The 12,519-nt window shown below is 43.9% G+C and overlaps 1 pseudogene; it reads left to right on the top strand.

The window, feature by feature from the left end:
• Nucleotides 1-2,716: 2,716 nt before the first annotated feature.
• On the top strand, nucleotides 2,717-2,911 carry LOC113893641 (annotated as a pseudogene).
• Nucleotides 2,912-12,519: the final 9,608 nt, after the last annotated feature.

Genomic DNA, 12,519 nt, shown 5'->3' on the forward strand with positions numbered 1-12,519 from the left:
TTCTATATGAGGCATAGTTAAGAGAATCCTATTCAGTCGTTCAAAGCATGGAGAGTTCTTCATTAGGTTGGCAATACTTGATCTAATGTGCAAATCAAGACCCCAGGAAGGCATTGGGATTTGGCAGGATTTATTGTTTATAGGTATGAATAATAATGATGAAAACAATGGTTGTTTTTCACTTGCTAAGTCGTGTCTGACTCTTTGTGACCCCATGAACTGCAGCATACCAGCGTTCATTGTCCTTCACTATCTCCCCAAGTTTGCTCAAACTCATGTCCATTGAGTCAGTGATGTTATCCAACCATCTAGTCCTCTGTTGCCCTTCCTCTTCTCCTCCTGCCTTCAGTCTTTCCCAACATCAGGTTCTATTTCAATGAGTCAGCTCTTCGAATCAGGTGGCCAAAGCACTGGAGCTTCAGCTTCAGCATCAGTCCTTCCAGTGAATATTCAGGATTGATTTCCTGTAGGATTGACCTGTTTGATATCCTTGCAGTCCAAGGGACTCTCAAGAGTCTTCTCCAGCGCCACAATTTGAAAGCGTCAATTCTTCAACTCTTAGCCTTTCTTATCCTCCGACTCATGACCACTGAAAAAACCATAGCTTTGACTATACGGACCTTTGTTGGCAAAGTGATGTCTTTGCTTTTTAATATGCCGTCTATGGAGAAGGCAATGGCACCCCATTCCAATACCCTTGCCTGGAAAATCTCATGGACAGAGGAGCCTGGTAGGCTGCAGTCCAAGGGGTCGCTAAGAGTCAGACATGACTGAGCGACTTCACTTTCACTTTTCACTCATGCATTGGAGAAGGAAATGGCAACCCACTCCAGTGTTCTTGCCTGGAGAATCCCAGGGACGGTGGAGCCTGGTGGGCTGCCGTCTATGGGGTCGCACAGAGTCGGACATGACTGAAGTGACTTAGCAGCATGCCGTCTAGGTTTGTCATAACTTTCCTTCCAAGAAGCAAGCATCTTTTAATTTCATGGCTACAGTCACCATCTGCAGTGATTTTGGAGCCCAAGAAAATAAAATCTGTCATTACTTCTACATTTTCCCCTTCTATTTGCCATGAAGTGATGGGACCAGATGCCAAGATCTTAGTTTTTTGCCAGCTTTTCACTCTTCTCTTTTACCCTCATCAAGAGGTTTTTTAGTTCCTCCTCACTTTCTGCCATTAGAGTGGTATCATCTGCATATCTGAGGCTGTTGATATTTCTCACAGCAATCTTGATTCCAGTTTGATTCATCCACGTTTTCCATGATGTACTCTACATATAAGTTAAATAAACAGAGTGACAATATATATATAGCCTTGTCGTACTCCTTTCCCAATTTTGAACCAGTTAGTTGATCCTTGTAAGGGTCCAACTATTGCTACTTGACCCGCATACAGCTTTCTCAGGAGACAGGTAAGGTGGTCTGGTATTCCCATCTCTTTAAGAGTTTTCCACAGTTAGTTGTGATCCACACGGTATCTATTATTGAAAACAATGGTGTCTGTTATTAAAATGTCACCCCTAATATTTAGCATAGTACCTGGTACATAATGAGGGCTTCCCAGGTGGTACAGTGGTAAAGAATCTGCCTGCCAATGCAGGAGACACAAGAGACTCCGGTTCCATCCCTTGATGGGAAAGATCCTCTGGAGAAGGAAATGGCAACCCACTCCAGTATTCTTGCCTGGAGAATCCCATGGACAGAGGAGCCTGGCTACAGAGCTATAGTCCATGGGTTTTGCAAAGAGCCAAACGTGACTGAGTGACTAAGCCTGCACTCACACACTGGTACATATAATAGGTAAATATTTTACATATATAGTAAATATTTAATGAAAATATATTTGTTGATTGCATGAGTGGAAAAGAAGGACTAGGTTATCGATTTTATAAGTGTGTTTCTAAATCAATGCTCGTTCCACCTACCTCCATATACAGGAGAACAAGTGCAATGTTACTAAACCTTTGACACTTAACTTGCTGAGGTTCTAACCTTTCACAATATCTCTACTTTGGTCAATAGGAAAGAGCTTTCAAGCCTAAGGCACCGTGCAGCTGTAGATTGTTATTCTAGGCCTAAGAATCACAGTTCTGCTGCTGCTGCTGTGTCGCTTCAGTCGTGTCCGACTCTGTGCTACCCCATAGATGCCAGCCCACCAGGCTCCACCGTCCCTGGGATTCCTCACGCAAGAACACTGGAGTGGGTTGCCATTTCCTTCTCCAATGCATGAAAGTGAAAAGTGAAAGTGAAGTCGCTCAGCTGTGTCTAACTCTTCGTGACCCCATGGACTATAGCCTACCAGGCTCCTCCGTCCATGGGATTTTCCAGGCAAGAGTACTCTAGTTTTAACCAATAGCTACTGGAGGCATGTGGTGCTAGAGATGCCTGTGAACAACGGTCCATTGTGTGAAACTAACTCGACTAGTTGTATCCAAAGGATGACCTGCTCTCGAATGTCAATAACATTGCAAATATTTGTTTTGAAAGGGTACCAAAGGAAACTCCAGAGTGAATTACCATTGGAGCAATTTTCCTATTGCAATCAGTGACTGATGTGCTCAGTAAATTTTATGTCCATATATGATATACATGTGGGTCCAGTACCTACCGAGGTTACACTCTTGGACTCTCCTTTCACAGGTGATCCACTCTAGGAGCTAAGTAGATCTTTCCCCACTTAGAAACTTCAGATTCCGGGGAAGGGGCGGCAGGTGCCATGTCAGGCCACGAAGGTGGCAAGAAGAACCCCCCAAACCAGCCCACGAAGAAAGCCAAGGAGATGGACAAGGAAGATAAGGCATTCAAGCAGAAGCAAAAGGAGGAGCAGAAGAAACTCGAGGAGCTAGAAGATAAGGCCAAGGGGAAAGGGCTCCTAGCCACCAGTGGAATGAAGAAATCTGGCAAAAAGTAAGCTGTTCCTTATGCCTAAGGCAATGATGACCCTTAGTTCCATTCCTGTTTAATCACCTGGGGTCCCTGCCATAATATCTGTTGCCACCTATAGCTAGAATGACGTGTTGTCTAGGAACCTAGTGTACATTTAAGGATAAACTTTTGTAAAAAAAAAAAAAAAGAGAAACTTCAGATTCAAGGCTTGGATACAATGAATGGTAATTGTTAAGTGATTTTTCAGTTATGACAGTGAACAGAAGACATTGATGAAGATAGTGATTAAAGACAAATTTTCTATTGATACAGACCAGGAGTTTAAATTAGAAATGCCATCTCATTGCTGAAAAGATTCTTGTTTTGAAAATAATTTTTATTAGAGTATTCAAAAGCAGAGACATTACTTTGCCAACAAAGGTCCGTCTAGTCAAGGCTATGGTTTTTCCTGTGGTCATGTATGGATGTGAGAGTTGGACTGTGAAGAAGGCTGAGTGCTGAAGAATTGATGCTTTTGAACTGTGGTGTTGGAGAAGACTCTTGAGAGTTCCTTGGACTGCAAGGAGATCCAACCAGTCCATTCTGAAGGAGATCAGCCCTGGGATCTCTTTGGAAGGAATGATGCTAAAGCTGAAACTCCAGTACTTTGGCCACCTCATGCGAAGAGTTGACTCATTGGAAAAGACTCTGATGCTGGGAGGGATTGGGGGCAGGAGGAGAAGGGGACGACAGAGGATGAGATGGCTGGTTGGCATCACCAACTCGATGGACGTGAGTCTGAGCGAACTCCGGGAGTTGGTGATGGACAGGGAGGCCTGGCGTGCTGCGATTCATGGGGTCTCAAAGAGTCGGACATGACTGAGCGACTGATCTGATCTGATAGTTGCTTTAGAATGTTGTGTTAGTTTCTGCTGTACAGCAAAGTGAATCAGTTATGTGTATACATATATCCCCTATTATTTGGATTTCCTTCTCATTCAGGTCATCACAGAGCGTGAGTAGAGTTCCCTGAGCTATATGGGAGGTTCTCATTAGTTATCTGTTTTATACATAATATCAATAGTGTGGACAAGGGAAAGGCAACCCACTCCAGTATTCTTGCTTAGAGAAATCCATGGACAGAGGATCCTAGAGAGCTACAGTCCATGGGGTCGCAGAGTCAGACATGACTGAGCAACACACACACACACACACACACACACACACACATATCAATAGTGTATATGTGTCAATCCCAATCTCCCAATTTATCCCACCCCTTCCTTCACCCTTGGTGTCCATACATTTGTTCTCTATGTCTGTGTCTCTATTCCCGCCCTGTAAATAAGATCAGGAGACCCGAGTTCGATTCCTGGGTCAGGAAGTTCCCCTGGAGCAGGCAATGGCAACCCACTTCAGTATTTTTGCCTGGAGAATCCCATGGACAGAGAAGCCTGGCAGGCTACATGGTTTCGCAAGAGTTGAACACGACTTAGCAACTAAACCACCATATTATTTTTCTAGATTTCATATATATGCAATAATATATGATATTTTTCTCTTTCTGACTTACTTCACTGTGTATGACAGTCTCTAGGTCCATCTAGGTCTTTACAAGGAACAATTTTGTTCCTTTTTATGGCTGAGTAATGGCTTCCTGGTGGCTCATATGGTAAAGAATCTGCCGGCAATGCAAGAGACCCAGGTTCGATCCCTGGATTGAGAAGATCCCCTGGAGAAGAGAATGGCAACCCTCTCCAGTTTTCTGGTCTGGAGAATTCCATCAACAGAGAAGCCTGGCGAGCTACAATCCATGGGGTCTCAAAGAGTCGGACACGACTGAGCGACTGACACACACATAACAATATTCCACTGTATACGAAAAGAGTCTTAATCCTCTTCTGCCAATACATACCTCTCCATTTATGTAGAGGCATATTTTTTTTAAGGTGTTTTAGTCAGAAAATGGAGAAGGCAATGGCAACCCACTCCAGTATTCTTGCCTGGAAAATCCCATGGGCAGAGGAACCTGGTAGGCTGCAGTCCATGGGGTCGCTGAGGGTTGGACACGACTGAGCGACTTCACTTTACACTTTTCACTTTCATGCATTGGAGAAGGAAATGGCAACCCACTCCAGTGTTCTTGCCTGGAGAATCCTAGGGACAGGGAGCCTGGTGGGCTGCCATCTGTGGGGTCGCACAGAGTCGGACACGACTGGAGCGACTTAGGAGCAGCAGCAGCAGCAGTCAGAAAATATACATTAAGCACTTGCACTGGGAAATTAAAGACCAATAAGACACGGATCTGTTAACAAACACAAGTTCATGTGCCTGACGCACAGTGAGACCAAACAAACCAAAATATCAGAGTTTGGAGTGTGGAGCAGAGAAAGGTGTATGGCAGGGCCATGCTAGGAAAACAGGTGGCTTGTGCCCCCCGACCCCCACCAAAATTCCCTAACTCCCCAAAGTATTTCAGCAAAGCATTTTTAAAGGCCAGGTGATGGAGGGTCCCAGGGTGTGTGATCGTTTGGGCATATTTCTCTGATTGGTTGATGGTGAGGTAACATTATCAATCCTTAGGTGCCAAAAGGATTAAGAGCTATTTGCTGACTATCATCAAGTAGTGCTGGGGTCCAGCCCCGGCTGATCCAGGGTATTCAAAGGGGAGACGGCTTCGGCGACTATTTAAACATTCATCAAAGATATAAAGAGTAATAGAATGAGGATAGCTCAGTAGGAAAATTCAGTAGAGAAAAGAGGCTGAGTAGCTTGGTTTACGCGGGAGACCAATAAAACTTCAAGACAAGAAGTTTGCACCACTTACGTAGGCCGCAGGCATCCTTCCGTTCTCCCGAAGGAAAGGAGACACTGAGGCCTCCCCGGTTGGATCTTAGAAGCCCAGGCATAATTAGTAAGCATGGCGGGTTCTGCGCTCCAGATGGAGACTCAGCCAGAGTGAGAGAGAGAGAGACATGGGGAGACCAGTATTTCAAGAAACTGATCCCAATTCTTTATTTTCCAGAGTCTGTTTTTATACACTGAGATGTTATACAAAAGTCATGTGGGGACAGCAGTCCTGACTTTTATTAAAGTCAAGTGCTTCACACAAATGTATACAGAGGTCTTAGGGGTGTTACATCACCTTCTGGCCAGGGGGGCCTGCTGACAATTTACGACCCTCTCCTTGTGACAGTGGTCAGTCAACCAGAACACTTTTTTCTCCAAGGGTGATTATTCTTAAAACAGACGCCACCCAAATAAAGTTACATTCCTATAGGGTGAGGGTGTAGTGGGTTTTAGTTAAGGAAAGAATTTACTTACCCTAAGGTCTAATGTGATTTATATCAAAGGTTAATACTTATTTCTTCTATATATTCATTAATGTGTGTAAGGGCAGGGGATGTGGAGACTTAGCAGTAAACATTGGCTCAACAAATGAAAAACCCTTCACCAATACAATTTCTAATCAGCCCACTATACTTATGCTAATAATTCTCTAACTTCTCTAAAGAACCTGTTTTTAGAAGGTTTAAAGCATCTCGTGCCTCTCACAGTTGAGAGGCTGTGAGCAATCACATGTGGCCGGACAAGCCTGTCAGGCAGGCTAGAGAACCTTCAGAGGTGTTTGTAGGTTAAAACACTCTTATCACACCCAGGAATTATTAACTGGAGCTCTAAGTTAACTCCTTCTCTGAAAGAGGTGGTGGGGGACAGCCCCCCGTAAAGTCAGAGGTGTAAGTGAGAGCACAAAGTAGTAAAGTAGGCAGGCTCTGGTTATGGGGGTAGATGGTCGAGGATTTCCAGGGGGACTCCTGTGGCTTGATCCCGCCTTTGCGTATGTCGAGCCTCCTTCCTCATGACCTTTGCCATGGGTGGAGTGCCTCACGCCGGCCCCCAACAAAGTAGTTAATTTCTTCTATTTGGAAGAAATTGGTGGTGGTTTTTAGCATCTGAAAACCTCATGAAATATGCCTGAATTACCACAGAGGATGTCGGGGAGGGGCCTGCCCTGGAAAGGCCCCAGAGGGTCCTGCTCGGCTACACACCTACCTTCAAGATCCTTATAGTTCAGTTATAGTTCAGTGGGGAGAAACACATCCGTATAGTTCAGTTATAGTTCGGTGGGGAGAAACACAGGTAAATTAATGATTGTGTAAAGACTACATATTATAATAGAAAAAGCTAGCTAAGGAAGCTCAGATTAGGAAGTCTAATCTGGGCTTCTGGGAGGAGTGCATAAGTTCAAAAATTGTTAAGACTTTGTGTTTTAAGAGCACCTTTGTTGTTTGGTTGCTCAGTCATGTTGGACTCTTTGCAACACCATGGACTGCAGCACGCTAGGCTTCCCTGTCCTTCACCATCTCCCGGAACTTGCTCAAACTCATGTTCATTGAGTCAGTGATGCCATCCAACCATCTCTGTCGCTCTCTTCTCCTCCTGCCCTCAACCTTTCCCAGCATCAGAGTCTATTCCAATGAGTCAGCTCTCCACATCAGGTGGCCAAAGTATTGGAGCTTCAGCTTCAGCATCAGTCCTTCCGATAAATATTCAGGATTGATTTCCTTTAGGATGGACTGGTTTGATCTCCTTGCAGTCCAAGGGACTCTCAAGAGTCTTCTCCAACACTACAATTCAAAATCATCAATTCTTCGGTGTTTAGCCTTCTTTATGTTCCAACTCTCATATTCATACGTGACTACTGGAAAAACCATAGCTTTGACTATATGGACCTTTGTTGGCAAAGTAATGTCTCTGCTTTTTAATATGCTGTCTAGGTTTGTCATAACCTTTCTTCTAAGGAGCAAGCATCTTTTAATTTCATGGCTGCAGTCACCATCTGCAGTGATTTTGGAGCCCAAGAAAATAAGAACCCCGTGAACAGTATGAAAAGAGCAACTTAAGGTTCATAGCAAAATTGAGAAGAAAGTACAGAGATTTCCCATAGGCCCCGCCCCCACCCATGCATCGCTAAGTCGCTAAGTTGCTTCAGTCATGTCCGACTCTGTGCGACCCCGTAGATGGCAGCCCACCAGGCTCCCCTATCCCTGGGATTCTCCAGGCAAGAACACTGGAGTGGGTTGCCATTTCCTTCTCCAATGCATGAAAGTGAAAAGTGAAAGTGAAGTCGCTCAGTCGTGTCTGACCATCAGCGACCCCATGGACTGCAGCCCACCAGGCTCCTCCATCCATGGGATTTTCCAGGCAAGAGTACTGGAGTGGGGTGCCATTGCCTTCTCTGCCACCCATGCATAGCCTGCTCTATTACCAACATCCTGAAGAAGAGAGGTATATTTTTTACACAGGTTTCCCAAGTGGCTCTGTAAAGAATCCACCTGCTAATGCAGGAGATGCAAGGGACACAGTTTCGATCCCTGGATTGAGAAGATCCCCTGGAGTAGGAAATGGTAACCCACTCCAGTATTCTTGCCTGAAAAATCCCATAGACAGACGAGCCTGGCATGCTATATAGTCCACTGGGCTGCAAAGTCAGACACAACCATGCGATGGAGCTCACACACATGCATGTACAATGAACCTACACTCACCCATCAAAATCCTTCCAAGTCTATAGTTGACCTTAGGTTCATCCCTAGTGTTGTACATTCTGTAGTCTTGGACAAATACATAATGATAAGTATCCACCATTACAGTTTTCTACAGAGTATTTTCACTGCCCCCCAAATGCTCCGTGTTTAGCCTATTCATCTCTTCCCCTTTTCATAAACCCTGGCAAACACAAGTCTTTTTTACTATCTCCAAATTTTTGCCTTTCTAGAATGTCATGTACTTGGAGTCATACAGCATGCAGCCTTTTCAGACTGGCTTCTTTCACTTTCTAATACGTGCTTGAGGTTCCTCTGTGTTTCTTCATCTTTCTCTTCCAATGTCTAGACCAGAGGTTGTTTATATACCCACCTAAGGATACCTTGGGCTTCCCAGGGCTCTAGTGGTAAAGAACCCGCCTGCCAATGCAGAAGACATAAAAGCTGTGGGTTCAGTCGCTGGGTGGGGAAGATCCCCTGGAGAAGGAAATGACAACCCACTCCAGTATTCTTGCCTGGAGAATCCCATGGACAGAGGAACCTGGCAGGCTGGAGTTCTTTGCTGGGTTGCAAAGAGTCAGACACGACTGAAGTGACTTACCAAGGATATATTAAAAGCTTCTTCGCTCAGTCGAGTCTGACTCTTTGCGACCCCATGGACTGTAGCCTATCAGGCTCCTCTGTCCATGGGATTTTCCAGGCAAGAGTGTTGGAGTGGATTGCCATTTCCTTCTCCAGGGGATCTTCCTGACCCAGGAGTCGAAACCCAGGTCTCCTGAATTGCAGGCAGACACTTTACTGTCTGAGCCACCAGGGAAGCCCATTGGGAAGGATACATTGGTGGCTTCCAAATTTTGGCGGTTATGAATAAAGCTACCATAAACACCTGTGTTCAGGGTTTTGTGTGGACAGAAGTTTTCAACTCTAAGTTAAACCTTGAAGGATGAAGTTCAGTTAATGAGATGGACAGAGAAAAGCTGAATATTCTAGATGGAGAAAACACAGCCTGACTATTCAGGGAATTTCATCCTGATCAGCATGAAGTTTGACTGTATAGAAAGGAATAGAACATTGCTCTGGGGTCAGGGCAATGAGGTTCTCATATGCTAAATTTGAAACTTTATCCTGAAGCCATGAGGATTATTGAAGGTTTTTTAGTAGGGCAGTGACAGGTTCAGAGACCTGACTAATATTCTAGAAAATTCTCTGTGCCAGTCACATGAATGATGCATTGAAGGAAGTGCGGCCAGAGGCCTCCTGCCTTCCAAGAAATGAAAGAAGTCAAGAAGCCCTGAACTATGCATGGAGACAAAAGATAAATTAAGGAGAGAGGCTTTTCAGATGTGGTGACAGGTTGGATATGGTGGTGAGGTTAACCAGATTTCTGGCTTGGGAGCCTCCAAGGCTTCTGGCATGGAGTGCCCAGCAGGATAAAGACACAGGAGAAGGAGCTAGTCTGGAGTAGATAGAGGTATAATGAGTTTTAGAAAACATGAACCCTGGTTTTATCACTCAGGAGCTGTGTGATCAAGAATAAACCCTTTGGGACTTCCCTGGTGGTCCTGTAGTTAAGACTTTGCCTTCCAGTGTAGTGGGTATGGTCTCAAAAACTGGTCAGGGAACTAAGATCCCACATGCATTGTTGCTGTTGTTTAGCCACTAAGTGGTGTCTGACTCTTTGGGGACCCCTATGGACTGTAGCCCGCCAAGCTCCTCTGTCCATGGAATTTCCCAGGCAAGACCTCTTTCAGTTCCATCAGCCTGGTGGTTTATATAAATCTCAAGGGATGATTGTATTGTAATGGTGAGCAAAGGAAAGAGCATGAGATTTGTAATCAGAGAATCCTAAATCCTAGCTTTACCACTTACAACCTAGTTACCAGGAAGAGGTTATCTGTTTATGGGCATCAGATGAGCTTAAAATATAAAACAATGGAATATTACTAAGCCATTAAAAAGAATGAAATAATGCCAATTGCAGCATCATAGATGAATCTAGAGATTGTCATACTGAGTGAAGTAAGTCAGGCAGGAAAAGAGAAATATCATATGATATCTCTTATATGCAGAATCTAAATGATACTTTTATCATTTCTTTAATATACTTTCTTTAATATACTTCTTTAATAATACTTTTATCACTTCAATGTAAATGAACTTATTTACAAAATAGATACAGACTCACAGACCTAGGGAATGAATTTATGGTTGCCAGAGGGGAAAGGATAGTTAGGGAGTTTGGGATTGACATGCACATACTGCTATATTTACAATGGATAACTAAAAAGGACCTACTGTACAGCACAGGGAGCTCGGCTCAATGTTATGTGACAGTCTGGAGGAGAAGGGAGTTTGCAGGGGAGAATGGATACGTGTATATGTATGGCTGAGTACTTTTGCTGTCCATCTGAAACTATTAAAACATTGTTAATCGCCCAAGTCACTTCACTTGTGTCTGACTCTTTGCAACCCTATGAACTATAGCCCACCAGGCATCTCTGTCCATGGGATTCTCCAGGCAAGAATCCTGGAGTGGGTTGCCATGCCCCTCCTTCAGGGATCTTCCCAACCCAGGGATAAACCCGCAGCTTTTCTGTCTTCTGCATTGGCAGGAGGGTTCTTTACCACTTGTGCCACCTGGAAAGCCCAATTGGCTTATACACCAATATAAAATAAAAAGTTTTTAAAAATTAAAAAAATTAGATTTTGACTCAATTTGTAAATATATATATATATATAATGAAATCATAGTTTATTTGAAAACTCAGGTCATTAGCTAAAATTTTGTGAAACAATATGATCTGTAAAGTTCTGAAAATGCAATAGCCACCCAACTCCTGAATGGGAAAGCATTGCTACCTTGACATCCTTGACCTGCCAAAGTTGACAGTCTCTGTTACACATTATCTCTACTTCCTTCTTGCCTTTTCTACTTTCAGAATGCCTGTGGGTAAATGTCAAGGTTCCCAGAAAGTAGACTTGTGGCATCCACTTTCTTTTGAAGATGCACAAACACCCTAACCCAAGAATCAGCATTTTCTATTCATTCTTCTCTCATTTCCAGCTCCTTCCTTCACCATCTAGTGTTTTTTTTTTTATTTTTTATTTTTTGTATGGTTGCCACTGCCAAACTCCCAGCTTTGGGAACTAAAATAGGAACTTTGTGCTTTGATGTTGTGGATTCCAAACTTAAGTCTATCCAGCACCTCTCTTTTTCCATCTGTAAAAGAGGATTTAAAATTTTGCAGCATACATATGCAAATATTGAGTCATAATGTTGTACATCTGAAACTAATATAATGTTGTATGTCAATTACATCTCAATTTTTAAAAATATCAAAAGGGCTTCCCTAGTGGCTCCGATGGTAAAGAATCCGCCTGCAATGCAGGAAACCTAGGTTAGATCAATGGGTTGGGAAGATGCCCTGGAGGAAGGCATGGCAACCCATTCCAGTATTCTTGCCTGGAGAATCCCCACGGACAGAGGAGCCTGGTGTGTTACAGTCCATGGGGTCGCAAAGAGTCGGTCAGGACTGAGTGACTAAGCATAGCACAGTGGCTTAGTGGTAAAGAATCTGCCAATCTATACAAGGGGACAGGGGTTCAATCCCTGGTCTGGGAAGATCCCACATGTTGTAGGACAGCTAAGCCCAAGCACCACAACTACTGAACCAATGATCTAGAGCCCAAGCTGTGCAACAAGAGAAGTCACCTCAATGAGAAGCCCAGGCACCTTAGTAAAGAGTAGCCGCTGTACCACACAACTAGAGAAAGCCTTCCTGCAGCAAGGAAGACCCAGTACAACCAAAAATAAATATAAACAAATGTCATGTAAAAAAATGAAAAAGAGCAATACATTAAAAAAAAAAAAAAAAAAAACCGCAAACACAGGTAAAAACAAACCCCTCAAAAACCTACTAGTAAATTTCCAACTATAGAGGTATCTTGCCTAGCGTGTAGATGATGCTTAAAGGTGACTCGCATCCCTACCATAGGAACCAACTCAATCTTAGGAGCGGCTCTGCATTTGAGGCGATCTGGCCCTTTAAGGCTGCGCCCTCTGTACTGGGTAGCTAGCGTCTCCCGGCCCTCCCTCGGGCAGGGGGCG

Source organism: Bos indicus x Bos taurus, chromosome 5 (genome assembly GCF_003369695.1).
Source record: "Bos indicus x Bos taurus breed Angus x Brahman F1 hybrid chromosome 5, Bos_hybrid_MaternalHap_v2.0, whole genome shotgun sequence".
NCBI classification, from domain to species: Eukaryota; Metazoa; Chordata; class Mammalia; order Artiodactyla; family Bovidae; genus Bos; species Bos indicus x Bos taurus.